Below are 21,726 nucleotides of genomic sequence, written 5' to 3'. Positions count from 1 at the left end.
TGCAGGCTTTTATTTTAGAGAGGAAGAGACAAAGATCCAGAGAGGGAAAGTGACATTCCCAAATTTTTCGGGGAGAACTGGAAGAGTAAGGATTAGAACCTAGATCTTCTGACTTCAAGTCAGCAAGAGACAACTTGGGAAGCAGGAGAGACCACACACATCGAGGAAATCATACTAGGTTTGGTGCTAGAAAGCCCTGCGTTCAGCTTCTGGCTCTGTTAGCTGCTCACTGGCTGAGGGAACTGAGGCAAGTCCCTTTCCCTCACTGAGGACTTTCAGGCTCCTCTTAATAATCCTTGTCGGTAGTGTGCTGGGTGGACGGAGGAGACGCTTTTGGGTTGCATCTGCATTGCTTTCTTAAATCTAGATGATCAACAAAACGCTCATGGGCTGGTTTTAGTAGGCTCCAGTTCACCTGCTTATCTGGCTACCTCCCTGATCAGAGAGAGTTCTGAGGAAAAGTGCTTTGTAAGCTTTGAAGTGCTATAGAAACTGGGATTTTATATCCATGTCCATGTGCGTATCCATGTCCATGTCCCTGTCCATATCTGTGTCTGTGTCCATATCCATGTCTCCATCTATCTCTATATCTATCTGTCTGTATCTATATCTGTACACATACATACACAGAACTAGGTGGTGCAGTGGATAGAGTACAGGGCCTGGAGTCAGGATGACTCATCTTCCTCAGTTCAAATCTGGCCTCGGATACTTCTTAGCTATGTGACCCTGGGCAAGTCACTTAACCTTGTTTGCCTTAGTTTCCTCATCTGTAAAATGAGCTGAAGAAGGAAACGGCAAACCACTCCAGTATCTTTGCTAAGAAAACCCCAAATGGGGTCAAGAAGAGTAGCCTGAAAAAGACTGGATGACAACAACAACAAAAGAAACTGGGATTATTGTTATGGCCATCAATTCTGTTTCTTTCTAGCCACAGCACCCAAGTCAAGGGTGTGATCTTCCCTGAGGATGGTTTTTCATCATGGGGTGGGATTCATACCCAGGAGGAGCTAGAGAAGGAGAGGAAATCACAGAGGTGGCTGCAATGTAGACAAAGGCTGAGCTTCCTTCCCTCCCCTCCTCCTCCTTCCCCTCATTCCCTTGCCAGCTAGTCAGTATCCCATAACCTGTGTGCAAGTTGATACTTGGGCATCTTCAAGCAAAGCCAGGGGTCAGCAGCTCCAGGGACCAAGCAAATACCAAGGGGTATCTCCCCTTTAAGACTAGGGTTTCTCGTTTCAACAGAACAAGGTGGAATTTGGGTTTCATTCTTCCTCATCTCTTAGTGGGGTTTGGGGGTGAGGGAAGAGTAACAGAGGGGAGATGGAAGGAGAAAAGATGTGAGTAAAACCGCCACGATGTAGTGTCCATACTGAATATGGAACCAAGGGTCCTGTGTTCTAATCCTGTCCTTGTGACTTAGGCTTTCTGTGACCTTGGACAAATCACTTAATTCCCATAGTTTTCTGTTCTCTTTCTATTTTGTAAAAGGAGTGAGGTTGAACTATTTGAGTGCTAAGGTTCCTTGTTGTTTTTCAGTCATGAGTGACTGTGACTCTTTGGACTAACTATTCATAGTGTTTTCTTGGCAAAGATATTAGAGCAGTTTGCTATTTCCTTCTCCAGTTTAATGCAGGCAGGGGTTAAGTGACTTGCCCAGGGTCACACAGCTAGTAAGAGTCTGAGGCCAGATTTGAACTCTGGTCTTTTTCACTCCAGGCCCAGTATTCTATCCACTGTGCCACCTAACTGCCTACAGTTCCTACCAACACTTAGATCCTATGCCCCCTTCTCCAAGCTCTCCTATCCTACCTTCTCTCCTTTCTATGTTGTAATAATCAAAGAATACATTACCTTAGGGTCAATATAGATAGATTTCAGATGGTGTGTGAACTTAGAGGGGAAAAATACATCTTTATTTTCACTAACTTTTGGTTTCCTTTATGGATATTTTATTTTATGAGTCTTAAAAACATTATTCTGAAGTGTCTGTAGGTTTCACCATCCTGGCAGATGAGTCTGTGAAACACAAAAAAGGATGAAAAATCCCTTCATTAATCCGAGGCTAGTGTCCAGAATAAGGGAAGTGATAGTCCTCCTCTCCTCCTATACTCTGCCCTCGTTAGATTGCACCTGGAGTACTGAGTTGAGTCCTTTGAACCACATTTTAGGAAAGACATTGACAAGCAGGGGCCTATCTCGAGGAGTATGACCATAGTTCCCAGGACCTCAAACTGGGATCCAGGCTATGGGACCAGGAATATTTAACCTAGAGAAGAAAAAAAAGGCACAGGAGGAAACATGACAGCTCCATGTGAGTGTCTGAAGGGCTTTCATGTGGAAGAGGGAGTAGACTTATTTTGTGTGGCCTCAGAAGGCCTACTTCTGTAGGTGCAGTCTGGGCAAGGTACAGGGAGGCATTTTTTATTGTTCAGTCATTTCAGTCGTGTCTGACTCTTTGTGACCCCATTTGGGATTTTCTTGGTAGAGATACTTGAGTGGTTTGCCATTTCCTTCTCCAGCTCAATTTATAGTTGAGGAAACTGAGGCAAACAGTGTTAAATGACTTGCCCAAGTATCTGAGGCTGGATTTGAACTCAGGAAGAAGAGTCTGCCTGACTCCAGGCCCAACCTAGTTCCCCTTTCACTGTCATTGCAACCACCTTATTTTAGGCCCTCAACTCCTCTCGTCTGGACAATCTCCATACTCTCTCTCTTCTAATCTCTTCCTTTTCTAATCTATTCCCTTGTGGCTGCCAAAACAATCTTCCTGAAGCTCAGTTCTGATCAAGTCACTCCCCTCCTCAACCTTCAGGGATTCCTAATTACCTCCACATAAAATAGAAACTCTTCAGCTTGGCAATTAGAGCCCTTCAGAGCTTGGTTCTAGCCTACTTTCTAGACTTATTTTACATCGCTTCCCTCCATATACTTACATGCACATACTAGTTCATACCCTCCATATACCTGTATGACCGTACTAGAACATACCGTGCACACAGTAGGCATCACAGTGGCTAGAGAGGTGGACTTGGAGTCAGGAAGACCAGAGTTCAAATTGTGCCTCGAATATGTGACCCTAAACCAGTTATTTAAACTTTCTCAGCAATAATAGCACTGACCTCAAAGGGTTGTTGTGACCATCAAATGACATAATATATAAAACTTTTAAAATACTAGATAATTTGCCATCATCAATCATCTCTGTGCTAGCCATACTGGCCTACCTGGTGTTCATTGAATCCAACATTCTCCCTCCCTGGAGAAGGCCTTTGGACACACTGTCCCCATTGCCTTGAACACATTCCTTCTTCACCTTTGAATCTTGCCATCCCTAGCTTTTACAGTTCCATTCATGTGCTACTTTGTGGTACTAACTTAGCTCTTTAAATGCCACATCCCCTCCCCCTGTAAAGCATAAACATTTTGTCTTTGTATGCCAAGTAACTGGCACATAGCAGGTGCTTGGTAAATGCATATTGAACTGTTAAACTGAATTTGACCATAGACAAGGCCTGCCTCCTCTCCAAGCTTTACTTTGCTGCTGTATGAATTCACTCATTTGTGAAATAGAGATAATTTTCAGGCTGCCTACGTTATAAGGTGGTTGCTTGGAATGTGATATGTAAACCCTAATGTGCTCTACTTATTCCACATCCAATAAAATTCTAGACAGGACTAGGACTGGACAGCACGACTCCAGGTTCCCAAGATGGTTGATGCAGCTGTATTAATTCCAGAAGGACCTCGAGGGAGGGAGGTTGGCGCCCTTGACTTTGGGTTGGGTAAGGTGTGAGATTCCTTGAAGATGGCTCCCTGGTTGCGTTCTGGTGCTGCCAAGAGACCTGAGTTCTCATCCTGCCCTTGTGGCTTATGTTGGGTGCTCTCAGGCCTAGAGACCTTGCCCCTCTGGCCTGGTAGAGGTAAAGGTAGGGTCTGCCCGTTGAAACATCTCCCAGCTGTGTTATCGAGGGTGTATTTCACTGGTTGTGTGAATCCTGTTAACTTCCACACCCGTGATTTTGAGCATTAGCCCTACTCCTTTATTAGTTGTGAGTCCTTGGGGAAATAGACTTAACCTTTTCTGAATCTCAGTTTTGTCATGTCTAAAATGGAGATATTAGTAGTATCACCTACCTCACGGGGTGGTTGTGGGCCAAATACTTTATTAAACCTGAAAGAGCTATGGAAATGAGAATTCATGCTATTTTCACTTGCCTCATCCTGGGATCTGAGTTGAAGATTCTGTAAGTGTACTAAACAAACTGGTCTGTACCATAATCAGGGTTTGATCATGGCTAACACTTGCCTTTGGCTGTGTTCCTTAAATGTATAGCCCTTCATTCCTGGGGCTTCCTTCTACAACTTCCTAGACATGCCACCTCCAGGTAAGCTGGCCTTGGAGTCAGTGAGGGATACTAGCTGTCTGACCCTGCCTAGTTACTAAAACCTCTCCGACCCTCAGTTTCCTCATCTGTAAAACGAGAATGATAGTACCTATAGCATCTTTCTTACTGGGGAAGGGGGTGTTGTGAGGCTCAAATGAAAAAATGTGTGAAAAGCCCTTTGAAAAATGTTGAAGTGCAGTTTTAAGCTTTCATAAATTCGGAAGTATAAATGCTACAACTTAACCCAAAACATCATTTCTTGAAAGTGTGATTATTTACATTTTTTACACTAGTTTCGCTTTGTGGCTTTTGCATAATGAATTTCACTTTTTAACTTTAACAAAATGGGACACACTGTCATTATGCATTGCGTGTGTGGCCGACTAGTGACTCAGTGGAAGAGGTCCTCTTCCTTGGCCAGCTCCGTCATCTGATCTATCTCCATTCGATGGTTTCTTATGGGGTCACGTCAGAACTGTCACATGTATCAGAACCTCAATGTTTGAAAGATCTTAAGGCTAGGATTCCAAATCCTTTCAGTCTCTGAGCAGCAGCCGGGGAAAGTTTTTACAAAGTTTGGAAAGTGACTGGAGAGATACATAGGACATGACTGTGGTTCTGTTGAGTTTTAGTCAGAATCATATTAATATTTTAAAATGGAAATAGTTACCCTTTCAAATGTTTTGTAAGTTTGCAAGCACTTATATTTTTGAAGTTGGAAAAGCTTTATAACTTCACTGAGACTTTTTGCGACATGCTGTAGAAATGCTGATTTCCTCCCCATGTAGCCTTCACCGGCTGCCAGGGTTGTTTCCTCCAGCCTTCTCATCCATGGTGGGCTTACAAGCCAGTTAATAGACTCATTTGCAGTAAGCGTCAGTAGGCTGTGAGGGAGAGAGAGCCTGATGGGAGTGAGGGAGGCAGAGTGTCAGTTAGAGGTAGGAAGAGGCTTGGATCCTACCTCACTCAGACAATGGCTGTATGTGAAAATCACTTACCCTCAGTTTCCTCATCCCTGAAGTGGGGGTAACAGTAGCATCCACCTTCCAGGGTTGTTGTGAGGATTGAGTAAGAGAATATTATTGGCTTGTTGGTGGCTTTTAAAAATCTTCCTCTTGGTTCTCAATTGTGTTATTGAAAACCTTGGACCCTTTCTTTCCCCCTCCCCACCTTCATGCCTAGAAAGAGGCTAAGTAAATAGGATAACAGTAATGAGAATGATAGTTGACACTTAGATAGCATGGTAAATGTTTTCAGTGTACTTGACACTTACCTGTTAACCCCATAATGATGCATGCTTTGAGGGCAAATTAAAGTTTACGAAGGGTTGTTCTCCTGACTACCTTTCAACAATGTTGATAGTGCACAAGTATGATATTGTTCATGTGACAGATGAGGAAACTGAGGCAGAGAGGGAAAGAGACCTAATAATCAGCCCAGATTTATTGTTTGAGCCACTCATCGATTATCTATAGCAGGAGTTCTTAGTGGTAGGGTCATGGGGTTTGTGGATAGATTTTGGGGTGGGGAGAGTCCACAAACTTGGATAGAGAAAAAAATAATTACTAATCTCTAACCAATTTTAAGGGAGAAAAAGAAGGCTAAACCAACATGATTCCAAGAAAGGATACATAGATGTCACAGTGTGTAAGCTCCTTGAGGGCAAGGGCTAGTTGTCTTTTACCTTTCTTCGTAATTCCAGCCCTAGCACGGGCACCATCTCCAGTTGTTCTGATCTAAATCTGGCACCTGGATCCAGATGGCTCTGGAGGAGAGAGTGAGGCTGATGACTCTGCACAGCCCTGCCTCACTTAAATCCAATGCATTTGCAAGTCATGACATCACCTTCCTGATGTCATTGGGTCCTCTTTGAGAATGAAGGACAGACAACAACCTGTGAGTAGTAATAGCTGTCTCACTGGGGACCTAACTGGACAGTTACAGTTGGACAGCACAGCTCCTCCCTCCCTCCCTCCTTCCTTCCTTCCCTCCTTCCTCCCTTTATTCCTCCCTTCCTCCCTCCCTCCCTTCCTTCCTTCCCTCCTTCCTCCCTTTATTCCTCCCTTACTTCCTCCCTTCCTTCTCCCTCTTCTCCTTTTTCTTCTCCCTCTTCTCCGTCCTCTCCTTCTTCCTCCACTTCTTTCCTCCTCTCCCTCTGTCCACATAGGGAATCATACCCTTACCTGCAGGTGCTCTGTCCAAAGGAATGTTAATTTTGATTGCTGAAAACTCGCAAGTTATCTTGGGGGTTATGGGTTAGATTTCTTTTTTATGGACCATGCCTTAAACCCAAATCACTCTGGCTCTTCATTGATTGGCCAACAATAGGTCCCAGCCCAAGCCTCACTTGGTCATTGTTTGGATTCTGATGGCTCAGAGTGAGTATAAATAGCAGTTGTTTCTGTTTTGGCCAGAAAACTTGAATGTCTTTACCTTCCAGATTTATTTTTTTTTACTAGGTAAAAGAGGACATTCTTTGCCTCATTTTTTATCATATTTATTAATTATATTTTTATCATATTTATTAATCATTGAATAGGTGTTGCCTCAGATAAACTGAGACCTGGGAAAGACCTTAGCTTAAAAAGGCCAAGGTCTCCCACTGCATCGGGGGCCGTCTCCAATTGTCCTGGTCTATATCTTGACACTGGATGAAGATGGGGAAGAAAGTGAGGCCGGTGACTTTGCACAGCCCTTCTTCACTTAAGCCCAATTCACTTGCAAGCCATGACATCTTCTTCCTAATGTCATGGTCCTCTTCAAGAATGAAGGACAAACAACAATAAGAACAACAGCTCTAGCATGGTGTCCTGCACATAGTAGGTGCTTGTAAACATTTATTGACTGCAGCTAGGCGGCTGAGTGAATTGAGTACTGTGCCTGGAGTTAGAAAATCTGAATTCAAATGTGGTCTCAGATGCTTACTAGTTATGTGACATTGGGCAAGTTGCTTAATCTCTTTCTGCCTCAGTTTCCTCAACTGTAAAATGGGGATCATAATAGCACTTACCTCTCAGGGTTATTGTGAGGATCATATGAGAAAGCACTTGGTGCAGTGCCTGGTAGGTACTTAGTAGGTACTTAACAAATGCTTTTTTCCTTCCTTCCATGACACAAAGAAGGTTAACAGCCCCTGACCTCAAGAGAAGCATCATGGGAGTCAGGAGGCCCAAGGGTTTTTTTTTCCCCTTCTTTTCTCCCTAGCACGTTATGGTTAACAAACCTCTGTCCTCGAAAGAGCCTCACAGGATGTCTGGGGAAGCAAATTGCGTAGAATTCTAGAGGCTTGTAGCGCTCCAAGGGAGCCTTGAGGACCCCTAGCCCAACTGTTTCCTTTCCCAGAGAAGGAAGGAGGCTATCTTAGAGATGGGCAGTGCACACAGTGATCAGTGGTCTACGCTTGACTGGAATCCGGCTCTCTCACTTGCTCAATCAGGACTTTTTGTACCAGCCACGCCAGAGGTCCCAGTCCACAGCCCCCAAGGTTTGTGGACTCCTACCTGCTGCTTTTTACAGCTCTGATCGCATTCCTATAACCCTGCTGCCCTTACCCTATGGGCAACGTCTGGAGTTTGCTGCCTTGGACCAGGAAGGGGCGGTAGGGGTTGTGGTGGTGGGCGCCTTAATTTGCTACTGTCTGCCCCCTCTCCTGTCTGCTTTGGCCTCCAGAGCTCCCTTGCTCTGTTTTTTCCTCCCAGCAAGCCTGTTTGCAGATGCCTGACTCTAAATATAGAAAACAGGTGTGGGTGAGCAGCAAGGGGCCCGGTGTTTATCAGCGGGGCCTTCGCTGTCTCCTGCTTTCAAAACAAGCCGGTCCGAGCCACCCCATCCTAATGGGGAAGACTTGGGCCTGGCCACGTGATGCCTGTACAGCTCTATAAATAGCCTCGGAAATATGTTGCTTGGGCTATTGAATATCCCCGGAGAGCCGTGGGATCCGTCCCTGCTCGGGTTCCTGCTTCCTGCAGGAAGCTTCTGGGAGGATGGGAGTTGTTTACCGCCTCGGGCCGTAGCAGCCCCGAAGTGTGCCCCAGCGTGGTGGGTGCTGCTCAGGGCTGGGGAGGGAAGCTGGCCGGGGTCAAGGACGGCTAGCCCAGGCCACAGGCTCCCAGCAACAGCTGGCCTCGGGAGCTGGAGAGGGATGGAGATGACTGTTGGCCCCTTACTCTCAGGATTGGGTAAGCTGGGAATGGTGGAATCCTGTGCTGGAATACCTGAGCCCTTCTGGGTTCCAAGAAGGGGAGGGGGACGGTCCATGGGATGGAGGTTCCCAGTAATCCCTCCCTTCTGGGAGTATGCGAGTGGGGAGCTGGAATCAATCAGCAAAATAGAGAACCAGCAGAACGATTGATGGGTCTAAAATCAGAATCCCTGAATTCACATTCTGAATCTGTTACTTCTTAATTGCTTGTCATTGGGCAGGTCATTAACCTGTCTGGGCCTTAGTTTTCTTCTATATATAAAATGATTCTTAAAAGGCCCTTGCAGCTCCTTAGTCATGTAGTCCTGGCTAGAATGTCTGAATCCCCTCTCTCCTTCCTCCCTGGGTTTCGAGGCAGCAGCGGAATCAACTGAGAGCAACAGGGTCCCCTGACCGAGTTCTGGGATGGGAAAGGGAGAGTAAAGGAGACACAGGGAGTAGGGATGAGGGGGAGAGAAGCAGTCCTGGTGCATCCTGGAACACCCATGGTCATGGGGATGGAGCAGAGAGCAGGGGGCCCGAGGTCTGCCTTAGAGGGTCTCACTGACCTAGACCTCCAGATTGGATGGGGATCCATGAACTGAGAACATTACATCGGCACTTTGCTGAACAGAGAAAAGAAAGAAAGAGAGAAAAAGAAAAATAAAACCTAGGAGAACTGAACAGGACTGTTAAATTGCGTTCCAGCATGTGAGATGGGTTGGGAACCCTGGATAATTCAAAAGCAGCAGATAGTCCAAAAACTGTTCACTTTTGGCTAGGAAAAACATATTAAGATCTTCTGCTGTGTAGACCTCTTTCCTTTGTGCAGCTGACTTGTCTGTCCTGTTCCTGGTATTTTTTGCATGTTTTCATAATGTGCGTGTCCCTCTTGGGTCTGTGGCAGATGAACCACAAAGCAGGTACCCAGACTTGTACTAGGAGCAGGGTGACCTGACTTTGAGACTAGCTGTGTGTATCTTAGTGCATAGAGGGTTGGGCAGCACACACAGTCGGGAGACCTGTCTTCCCATCCCCCGCCCCCCTCCCCCACCTCTGACACTAGCTGTGAGACTATAGACAAGTTGCTTAACCTCTGCTTTCTCATCTATAATGTAAGAACAACAATTATTGCATCAAATCCTCACAAACTTTTTATGAGGATCAAATGAAATGGATGGAGTAAGCATTTATTAAGCACCTACTGTGTGCCAGGAACAGTGCTAAGCCCTTAACAAATATAATCTAGGTTGATTTGACATTTGACAGATGAGGAAACTGAGGCAAACAGAGGTTAAGTGACTTGCCCAGGGTTCCACAGTTAGTAAGTGTCTGAGGCTGGATTTGAACTCAGGTCTTCCTGACTCTAGGCCCAGTGCTCTATATCCACTGAGTTACATACCTGCCTATAGACTATGTAAGATAGGTTTGCAAATAATTGATAATATAACCCGTGTAAAATACTTCGCAAAGTTTAAAACACTATACTAATAGGAACAGTTATGATGAGACAGATAAGTAGGAACAGCTTGCGTGTAATAGGCAGTTTATAAAATATTTGTTGATTTTATTTGCAATGGAGTAGAAAGTACCCCTGAATTTAGAGCCAGGAGACCTGAGTTTGTATCTCAGTGCCAATACTCAACTCAGCTGCCTCTGATGGGACCTCAGTTCCCTTACCTCTGAAATGGGCATAATAAAACTCGGACTATCTACCTTCTTGCACAAGGCTGTTTGACGAAAACCCTTTCTAAGTGTTTGGCACATTTGTGAGCACTTAACAAATGCCTGTCAACTGGCTAAATCTGAAGTCGTTACAGAGATAGAGAGTTTATTATTTGTGGAGTGGGCTCTGTGGAAGATGGAATGGAGGCCAGCTGCTTGGGATGACTGTGTGCTGAAGGAATGTGTGAAATGGATGTTGCTGCCTGATGCCGCCTTCAGAGTGGATCCTTGTTCGTTTATCCTCATTCTATACATTGGCAAGGTGAAGTCTGAGCTGGTGCGTTGGAGAGCCCATCCAAGTTGTAGCTGATTGTGGTAAACTGATAGCCACTGATTTGGGGGCAGCAGACTTTGAGGAATGAATCTGAGATTAGTGGGGTTGCATAATCTCTCTTCATCTTGGGGAAGGGACTAGACCTCCCAGGGGCTAGCCTGGGATAGCACATCTCCCAGGGATTTGTCGAATAAAGTTTTCCATGGCTAGCCAGGGTGACAATCCTTACAAGGACCACCCTACAATGAAAGACCTCGAAGGGGATGGTGTGAGGGAAAATTCCTCTTACGTGCTTGCCTGTCATCCTCACAGCATACGTTGTACTTGATGAGGGAGTGACAGGGCCCAGCTCTTATATTAGAGAACCCAGTGTGGCCCCAGCATCCTAAGGCCATGCTGCTGACACCTTTGGGCTGCCGAGTGAGGCTTCTCTTGGGTGAGATCCCCTGTGTTCCATGCACACGCTCCTCAGTCTGCTGCTCTGTCTGATGTCCCTCACTGGGGCTGGCTGGTGGTAGTGGACCATGGCTCATGTGGAAAAGGCCAAATGTGCTTCCTATTTTGGAAACTGAACTTCTGCCTGAGTCAGGAACTGTGCTGGCCTCCCTGCCCGTCTCTACCCTAAGAGCTGGGATGTTTGACAGGGCAGGTCTCTGGGGAGATGCCCTCTGTGGTCCAGGGAAGGGTGAGTGTGTGGTTGTAATAATAATTAAAAGATTATAACCATTGTAATTATAATTATGGCCCACCTTTCTATAGCTCTTAAGGCTAATAAAGTCCTCACTACAACCTTTAGACATAAGTTATATACGTATTATTATCCCCGTTTTGCTGATGAGGAAACAGAGAGGTGAGAGGCACTGTGGCCTAACTGGAAAATACCTGCTTTTGGAGTCAGTGTCTGGGTTCATATGCTGTCTTTGCTGCTTACAGTGGTTCCAGAGCTTAATAGCGTTATGAGCTTTCATGAGTGCCGAACCTCACTAGGTGTCAGTGAGAGAGAGACTGGAGAGGATCTGGAGGGCTCTTTCTGATTTTTGATGTGATCCTATGAAGCCTGGCTTCATAGTGCTTATCCAGGTCACACAGTTAACTGTCAGAATTGAAGGTCAAACCCATCTGTCCTAACTTCAGAACCAGCACTCCATCTCCTCTGCTACGTGTTTGCATGACTCATAACCCATGTACCTTTGTTCAACAACTGAACAAAGCCAGTACTATATACAAGGTGCTGTACTAGTCACTGGGTTAATGCCTACCCCTAAGGCGTTTGCATTGTATTGGAGAGGATACTACAGGCAAGTAAATAAATAAGAATAAAGAGAGAGAGAGAAGGGAGAGAGAGAGGAGAGGGAGAGGCAGAGGGAGAGAGGGAGAGGGAGAGTGTGAGATGGAGAAGGAGGGGGGGAGAGAGAGGAGAGAGAGAGAGAGGGAGGGAGAAAGAGAGGGGAGAGAGGGGGGAAGAGGGGAAGAGAAAGAGAGGGGGGGAGGAAGAGGGAGGGGAGGAGGGAGAGAGAGACAGGGAGGAGGGAGAGGGGGGGAGAGAGAAACACACACAGAAAGAGGGGAACGGGGAGGGGGAGAGAGAGAAAGGAGGAGAGAGAGAGATGAGAGAGAGGAGGAAAGAGAACTAAAGAGAGAAGAGGGAGAGGAGAGAAAGGGGGGAAGAGAAGAGGAAAGATGAATAGCTGGGGACAGAGGAAAGAGATCAAGGAAAACTCCACTGTGGAGGTGACACTGAGTTGAGCCTTCAAGGAAGACAAGATTTCTTCAGGTTGAAGATGAGGAATGTGGCTTGTGCAAATGTATGGTAGGGAGAGTTGGAGGATCAAAGTTGGGACCTAGCTACCACCAGTCCATCTAGGTGGGATTGTAGAGTTTTCAAAGATGAGTCAATAGCAGTCCTTATTCAGGAATTTCAGGAATTCAGGAATCCAATCACATTTGGGCTGGATATATAGATTTTAGAATTATCTGTGTAGAGATGGTACTTGAACTTATAAGTGCTTTGACCTTTCCTCCCCTATAGAGCTGTGAGGAGACTTGACTCTACCTCATCCATAACTATTTTCCCCATTAGATTATATGTCTCTCCATTTACATCCAGACACAGTTATTTCCCTGACCCTCAGGTCCTGATCCCAATTTACTGTGAGACACTGTAGGTATCAGCACTGCATGGATGTACCCTAGTATATTGCGCCTTATCCCACTATATCTTCTACCCTAATATTGAACCTGATAGGATCAAGCCGCTGGTCCTCAGCACTGCTTTCAAGGCCCTCTACCTTGAATAAGGCCCATTTGGCCTTATTCTGCTTCCGACCTCATTTCCCCTTCCCCACCAGTCCTTCGCTCCAACCAAATCTGCTTGCAGATCTTCAAATGACTTTTTATATGGACAAAAGCAAGTCAGTTCGCTTCTCTGGCTTCAGTAAAATGATGGGTTTGGCTTAAATGCCCTCTAAGGGCCCTTCCAACCTGGGCCTTCCATGTTCTAAGGGCCCTTCCAACCTTGCCATTCCATGTTCCAAGTGCCCCTTTCACTCTGACAGTCTCTTTTCTAAGGGCCTTTCCATCTTTAAGCTCCCATTTCTCCCCTGTTCACTAATTAGTCTTTGGACACAGCGTGCTTATCCATTCTCTGCCTTTGCTCAACAATCACACTGTTATAATTTAACCTTCTGGGAATGTTATTAGCATTCATCCCAGGGCTTCAGATATAGAGGAGGCTGCTGGAGGTTGGGGGATTCAGATGAGAAATGTCAGGCCTTTCTGCAGTAACTCTGGTCCACTCATGTATCCAAGAGTGGGAGTTCAAAATGGAAGACTCTCAGAGTAGGATGAGGCCTCAGAAGTCATCTAGTCCTAATGCTAACTCCATGGGCTCAAGCCTGAGCCATGACCCTGGCCCCAGGCTAAGCCTCCTCAACCCACCTGAGATTTTCTGTTGGTAAGAAGGTGAGTAAATGGGTCCAGTTCAGAACCTACAAGCTGCTGAGGTCTGAGTCATCATCTCAGTTTGAGGAGGACAAAGATCCTTTGCTGATTTTAATGGATCAGAAATCAGAAGGTCAGAGCTGAAAGGGTCCTTAGGACATAAGAATACAATGTCAGAGCAGGAAGAGACCTCCTCAGAGACCATCCTAATTCATTTCCCTCATTTTGCAAGGGAGCAAACTGTGGCCCAGACAGGGGAAGTGATTTGTCTGAGGTCATACAGGGAGTTTTTGGTAGTGCTAGGACTGGCTAGAATCCAGGTCTCCTGAATTCCTAGCAGAGGGCTTTTTTTTTTACTTCAACGGACTTTTGACAGTAATGGTTCACACAGAGCTGTTTAAGGATTGCAAAGATATTATCTGATCTGGTTCTTACAGCCCTGTGCGGTAGGTGATGTTATCACCCCCACTTCACAGATGAGGAGCTCGAGGCTCAGAGATGTGACTTGTGTAGAGTCACATAGCTAGGAAATATCAGAGGAAGGTTTTAAACCCCAGGTCTTCTGTCTGTTGCTGCATATTGTCCATCCAGACCACTGGGAGAGTCAGACCTCTATGTATGTATCCTTCATGACCCTGACACCTCGTGTCTGGGGCTTCCTTGCCTTGGCATATCTTGAGGAGTCTTGTTTCTGTGCCCACTTTCCTCACCAGTCTGTCAGCTTTCAGGGATATCCTTCCTCTTCTCGCCCCAAGGACCTTGCGTCCGACTGACATCAAGCAGAGCCTTGTAGTGAGGGCTGCAGTACGTTCAGTTGCCTAGAGAGATACTAAGGTTCCTTTTCCTTTTGGAAGTTGTTGAGAGGAGGGGCAGAGGGGGCAGCTGTAGGACTAACCTACCATGGGGCTTCCATGACTTCCTACCCAGCCTGGGATTGACCTTGTTTATACCTAAGAGGCTTAATTTTGTAGCCTGACAATGCAGGGGAAGTGAATGGTTGGGATCAGAATCCTGAATCACAGAATTTCAATCTGCAGAGTATGATCTAATCCAACCCTATAAGATCCAGAATCTCTTTTATAGCCCTGTTGACAAATGGTCATTGAGCTTATTGCTTGAAGACCTCCAGGAATGGGGAACTCATTCCCTCATGGGGGGGTAGTAACCCACTGCATTGTTAAATTAGCTCTTATTATTAGTTCTTTATGCGAACAAAAATCTCCCTTTCTTGAACTTCCTCAGATTGCTCTTAGTTCTGCCTTCTCGGACGAAGCAGAAGGTGGCTAATTCCTCTTCCCTAGACAGCTCTTCAGATAATTGAAACCAGCTCTCCTGGCACAGACCCGTCACCCAAATCTTTACTTCTCCAGGCTAAACAAGTCCAGTGCCTCTTGTCAATCCCCATATGACATGATCTCTAGTCCTCTCACCATCCCGGTCACTCTGCTCTGGACACGTTTCAGTTTTTCAGTGTCCTTCCTAAAATGTGGCACCCAGAATAGAAGATGATCCCCCAGATGCAGTGTGACTAGGGCACAATGTTGCAGAAATGTCAGCTTCATCTTTGTGGACTCTAGCCTCCCAAATTACTTTGCAGTTAGTTCCTTGGCATGGGTTTGTATTTATTCTCTTTATATTTATGCTATCCATGCTTATGAAATACTTATCTCTCATATTAGAATGTAAATTCTTGGTTTTATTCTTTGTATTTGTATCTCTGGTGCCTATCACAGTGCCTAGTATACAGGAGCTACTTAATAAATTCTTGATTAATGTGACCCGATGCCATGTTAGTTTTTCAGCCTGCCCTGACACACTGTTGACTCATTGAGCTTGAAATCCACCAGAACCTCTGATCTTTTTCTGTTGCTTAGAAACACCTTTGGTCATTTCCATCTTTGTGCAGCTGATACTGTAGACCCAAGCATAGGACTTTACATTTATCTATCCCTATTATATTTCATCCTGTTGGATTCAGACCAGAGTTTATTTTTGCATTGTGACGATACTAGCCCTGGTGGCCACAGCTTTCATCCTGGCCATGTGCTAGGATCATCAGGATTATTGGCAATTTTATCACATGTGACATCTATGCCTTCATCTAAGGTCTTTGATTTTTTTAAAAAGTTGCAGATTTCTTTTGGATATAGGGAAAGATTCCCTAACAATTAGATTTGTCCAAAAGTGGAAGGGGCTGCTTTAGGAGGTAGTGAGTAGGCTCCTGGAGAGCTTCAAGTGATGGCTGAATGGCTCATTGTCTGAAATGTTGTAGAGAAGATTCCTGTTTTTCTGGAAGATTCTTTCCAGTTCTGAACTTCTCTGATCCTCTAACATTGAACAGAACAGGAGAGACAAGAGCCTTAGGGCACTCCATTAAAGACCTGTTGATCCTTCAGTGTTTCATTAATACTACTCTTTAGGTCCATTTATATAAATGTTTCAAACTGTTGCTAACTGTGCTACCATCTGATCCATATCTCTACATCTTCACAAGAATGTTGTATATGCACAGAGACTGTCAGCTGCTTTATGAAATCCAGTTATGTTAGGTTCACATAATTCCTATTATCTTTTAGTAACTCTGTCCAAAAAAGGGAAATGAGGAACCCTTCCTTCTCCCCCTCAAATATTTGCCCTCATTGAGGTTTGTGGATGGTGCTTGGCCAGTCATCCACCAACTGGCATTATTTTATTCAAGGTTACGTACATTGTTGTTCTTGATCAAACTATCTATTTATATTTATGCTGGCCATCTTCATTCCTTCTTCACCAGGACTATAATTCAAATCATGGCAACCAAATAGCAGTTATTAGGAACTTGTCTTATGCTGGGCACTGTGCTCATTGCTGGGTGTACAGAGATGAAAAATCATGAAGTCCTGACTTTGAGTTCAGCAGAAATGTTTTAAGCACCACTTGGTTGCTTACTAGGCTAGGCACAATCCAAGGTTTTGATAAGATACTCTTCCTTCCCTTTTGGAGTTTGCAGTGTGATAGGGGTCTAAGTGAATGAATATGGTGCAAATGAATTTACAAGAATTTATTAAGCCACAACTGTGTTAGGCTCTGGGGATTCAAAGACTCAAAAACAGGCATGTTAAGCCCTCCATGAGCTCACATTCTCATAGGGGTGAGGGGTAAGGGGGTGGGGAGAGGGGAGCAACCCAAATACATATAAGCAAAAACAAAATACAGACAAGGTAGATTTACAAGGTAATTTCATGGGTGTAGGCAGAGGTGAAAGAAGAATGGCACTAGGTCTTAATAAAGGATTTGTTAATAAAAGGATTTGTTCTGTGAAGTTTAGACTAGGTCAAAGGGTTTCCCTTGAGGATCTAGAGGCTGCAGGTTCCCCACCCCTAAGAGGATCAGTAAAAGTCTCATGCTGGTAGTAGTACTTGAACTGAACTTTGAAGGCAACCAGGAATCCTAAGGGCAAAAGGTGAGCCAGGTAAGACCTATGAGAAATCAGAAGAAGGAGAGTTTTCTTTCACATCTTAGGATCATAGAGTTAGAAGAGAGCTTAGTGGCCACCTAGTCCTCCTCCCCAGTTTAGAGATGAGGAAATGGAGGCCAGGGCAATTAAGTGATTTGTCCAAAGTTACAGAGAGTGTAAGTGTCAGAGGTAGGATTTGAACCCAGGTGTCCCCAACTCCCAAGTCCAGCACATGATCTCCCATGTGGGGTGGCCTCGGTATCTTACTGAAATTTTAAGCTATTGAAGCTTCCAGCTGCAATAAGACATTAGGGTCACGCTGTATGTTGCTGCCTCTTGGGTTATGGCAGGGAAGGCTTCATTTAGGACGTAGCCCCAGAGGTGGGTCTCGAAGGACAAGAAAGAAAGGATTGATGCTTCTGACTGGGAGAGATGGGGGATGACCTGTGTATTGGGTTGAATTCTGAATTTTGAGGTCACGGGAAATACAGTAGAAGAAATCATTTTTCTTCTTCCCTCTATACACTACTTAGAGATGGGGAGTATTTATCTAAGTAATTAAGTCCTGATGTGGATAGCCAATCTTCAAACCCAGCATTCAATAAGAAGGCTTCCTAGTGGGCCATGTGAAGGTTCTTGCCCTTGGCTTTACCCGTAGCTTTCCAGGGTATCAGTACCTCCCCTGGGAGCCATTCATGGGATTACTTTGTTATCTTGGCCTTTTGCAATTCTTCTCCCTTGTCAGGTCCATCTTTGACTTGGCACCTTTCTTTAAGCTGTCTCAATTCTCTCCCCATCCTTTCTAATCCTCTCTCCAGCCTGCAATGTTGTTCTTCTTTCTACCTCTCCACAGCCCACTGATCCTTCCAGGGTCCACTCAGGTTTCTACTTCTTCCTGAAAGCCCTCCCTGACTACCAGGAGCAACGAGTGGAAGTTATAGAGAGGGGTATTTCGGCTGAATTAGAGAAGTCCAAAAGTAGGCAGCTTTGGGAAATAGAAGGTTTTCCCAACTTAGGGGCTCTTCAAGTATAGCCTGAGGTGGATGCTTTTAGGGGATATGGTAGAAGGGGGTCCTTTGAGGTTTGGATTAGACTAAATGTCCCCTGATCTTCCTTCCCACGCTGAGATACTCCTGAACAGCAGTTCTCAAGTGTGGTCTGCAGATCCCTGGAGCATCCACAAGACCCTTTCAGGGAGATGGGAGGTCAAAACTATCTTTTCATTCTCCTTCTTCTTCTTCCTCTCCCTGTCCCTGTTCTTTCCCTTCTCCTTCTCTCTCTTCTTCTTCTTCTCCCTCTCCCTCTTCTTTTCCCTCTCCCTCTTTTTCTTCCTCTCTTCTTCTCCTCCTCCTCCTCTTCCTTCTCCTCCTTCCTCTTTTTTCATCATCATCATTGGTTTTAATTTCTAATAAAATTAATATTCATAGATATAACCCACATAAAAGCTCTTTGGAGGAGGGTCCTCAATTTTTAACAGTTTAAAGGGGCACTGAGACCAAAAAGTTTGAGAACCACCACTCTAGAAGATAATGTGGATTGTTGAGATACTGTCCTTCTGAGAATTTAAATAGCCTTCAGAAATTGGCCTCCATGAGACATAGGGACACTAAGAGTCTGAACCAAAAGGCAGCATGGTCTAATGGAAAAGATATTTGAGTCACAAAACCTAGATTTGAATCCTAGCCCTGCTAATAGTGACTATGTGACCATAGAATAATCCCTTCTCTTCCCCCTCGGAGATTCAGTTGTCTTATTAGTCAAATGAGGTGGTTTGGCTGGATATCTCTAAGGTCTTGATTGCTGCAACATTGAGACCTGGACTGCACTTAGATTCAGAGAATCAACATCACAAAAGCAAGATGAGGCAGGCCTATAGAGATGACAGTTTATCTGCAAGAGACCCAGGGGACTTGGTGAACCACATTTTTAATATGAGTCAATTGAGTGACACGGCAGCCAAGAGATCTAGTAAGTGTTTCAGCTTCCTTAACAGTGAAGTGATTTGCCCACAGTTGCCCTGTTGATAAGTAGCAGATGGGGACTTAGGCCCAAGCCGTTGGGTTCCAAAGACAACATTCTTGTTCTGCTTGTACCCAGGGAGTAGCAGAGCTAGGACCAAGGATGGGAGCTACAGGGAGGAAGATTTAAGCCCAAGGAGGAACTTTCTAAAAGAGTAGACTGGGTTACCTCAGGTGGTCATGGGTTCCTTCTCATTAGAGGTCTTCAAGAGAAGGCTAGATAACCCTGTGTTAGGTCTCTTATAGAAGGGAGCCCCATCTAGGTATGGGTCAGACTAGATGTCTCTAGAGGACCTTGCCAACTGTGAGGTTCAGTGATTTTCTGTGGCTGGAGAAAGGATGAGACTAAGCAGAAAAGGAGTTCGAAGCTTAATCCCCCTTTTCTGTCCTATCTCCGAAACAAACAAAGGCCACTCTACAGTAGCAGTTCTTAACCCGGGGTCTCTCAATGTGTGTTTTAAATTTTTTTTTTAAAGAAATAACTACTTCAATATAATTGGTTTCTCTTGTCATCTTATGTATTTTATTATATGCATCTAAAAACATTATTCTGAGAAGGGGTTTATAGGCTTCAGCAAACACCAGAGGGGTCCAAGACAACACAAAAACCAGTTTAAGAACCCCTGCCTGCTTTAGAGGAAACAAAAACTGCTTGAAGTTTCTGTTGGAGTAGGAGGAGAGAAAGACCAAGCTGCTTTCTTAAAGTGCTGAGTTAAGCTGGGAAAGCTAGGGGTAATGGGATCAGGAGTTGGCAAAGCTAAGGGCATATTTCCCTTACTTTCTTCCTCCCTCCCTCCTTCTTCCGTTCCCTCTGTCCTTCTTTCCTTCCCTCCCTGCTTCCTTCCTTCCCTCTTTTTCTCCTTCCTCCCTTTCTTTCTGCCTCCATTCCTCCCCTTCCTCTCTCCTTCCTTTCTTCCCTCCCTCCCTTTCTTCCTCCCTTCAGGAACCAGGGCAGCAGCCCTCAACTCTGCTTTTATCTTCCTCTGAAGTCCCTTCCAGAACAAGCTGGGAGATTGAGGATTGTTTGTTTCTCACTTGTACTTCATTCCCTCAAGAGGAACCAGAAGACTATATATTGAGAGAGGATTGTTGTGCAGAGAAGTGGGGGAGGATTTATACCCAGCACTTCTGAGGAGACCCAGTTCTCCTGGGGAAGGGCCTACTGGACCCTATGGGCACTTCCAACCATAAGCAGCCTTTTAGGGGGCGGCCAGGGACATAGCTACTTAGGGAGTCCAGGAAGGTGCCTTCCAGGGTAACGGTCTTGGGGTGGGGGGAAGGGTGACTACCCCAGAGAGCGGCTGCTGGCCGGGAAGGAGGGGCTAAGGGAGGGCAGGGGGAATAAACAAAGCTCTGGAGCTTAGCCCTCCTCAGGTTTCAGTTTACTTATAGGCTTAAAGGTCTATTTTGAGAGGGTCACGGGGCAGGGGAAGGTGTTCCCATCTGGGGAGGTAGCACATGGAGGCTTTGGATTATTACCCCTTCTTCACAGCTCCCAAACATCTGTGGTTTCATGCATGTGGGTATTCACCCCAGGCCTTCATTGCCTGGACAGCTTCCGAGGTCAGGAACATTTAACACCTAGTGGCCAACCTTTTGGAGACAGGCCTTTTACCCTTATTAGGTGGCCAAGCCTGTACCTTTCTAGCTTGGTGATAATACTTATTTCCATCTCTGTTCTCCTTTCAGGTTTCCAAAGTGTTTTTCTTAAGCTTAGGTAGTAGAATTATGATTCCAGTTTTACAGATGAGAAATCAGGGATGTTTCACATCCATGAGAGAGTTAGGGTTTGTGTTCCAATGGCCTTCGTCTTCAGGAGCCAGGGTCACTGCCCTGCCAAGATAGGATATCTGAGGAGGGCTTGTGTTTGAAGAGCTGACATGTGGAAGAAGGATTAACAGATTCCTTTTGGCCCTAGAAGGCAGAATTAGGAGCCACAGGTGGAAGTTGCAAAATGGCAGATTTCCTCACTGATATGAAAAAAAACCAAAAAGCAGTACTTTCCAACAATTGAGGTGGCCAAAAGTGGGATGGCTTGCTCAGTCCCTGGCTGTCTAACGGCAAAGGCTGAATGACCAGTAGTCTGGGATGTTGTAGGGTAGCTGCAGCTAGGTGGTGGTGTATTGAGTGCTAGACTTGGAGTCCAGAAGACCTGAGTTCAAATCCCTCCTCACATATTTATTTAGTTATGTAACCTTGGGCAAGTCCTCTCTCAGCCTCAGTTTCTTCATCTGTAAATTGGAGATAACAATAACTCTTTTCTCATACAGGTTGTTGTGAGAATCAAGTGAGGTAACCTACTTAACATCCTTTGCCAAACCTTAAAGAGCTATGCCGTTGTTGTTCAGTCATTTCAGTCATGTCCAACTCTTCCTGACCCCATTTGGGGTTTTCTTGGCAAAGATACTGGAGTGGTTTGTCAATTCCTTCTCCAGCTCATTTTACAGATGAGGAAACTGAGGCAAATGGAGTGAAGTGACTTCCCAGGATCATGCAACTAGGAAGTATCAGAAGCTGTATTTGAAAATGCAGGTCGCTGCCCTTAAGGATAAGTATACATATGATATATATAGCTAGTTGTTGTTGCTCTTGTATCATTAATTATTACCACCCTTCCCTGTGGTCTATCCTCTACACTGGGTTGTTTCTCAAGGAAGAAACAGCACTGGATTATTAACCCACTATAAGAATCGAGGAAACTGAGACCCAGAGAAGTGACCTGTGTAGACTGTACATGCTGAAGCTTTAGGCTCACCTTTAGACTT

At 45.2% G+C, this 21,726-nt stretch overlaps 1 protein-coding gene across 1 annotated transcript in view; it reads left to right on the top strand.

Moving 5' to 3' along the window:
* The first annotated feature begins 8,292 nt into the window (after nt 1–8,292).
* PTP4A3 (protein tyrosine phosphatase 4A3) overlaps nt 8,293–21,726 on the top strand; it is a 49,967-nt gene continuing 36,533 nt past the window's right edge. The window contains exon 1 of the mRNA XM_036765709.1: nt 8,293–8,566. The gene's annotated coding sequence lies outside the window, so the exon portion shown is untranslated. The remainder of the gene's footprint in view (nt 8,567–21,726) is intronic.

Source organism: Trichosurus vulpecula, chromosome 1, assembly GCF_011100635.1.
Source record: "Trichosurus vulpecula isolate mTriVul1 chromosome 1, mTriVul1.pri, whole genome shotgun sequence".
NCBI lineage: Eukaryota > Metazoa > Chordata > Mammalia > Diprotodontia > Phalangeridae > Trichosurus > Trichosurus vulpecula.
This window is presented reverse-complemented; position numbering and strand designations above follow the sequence as displayed.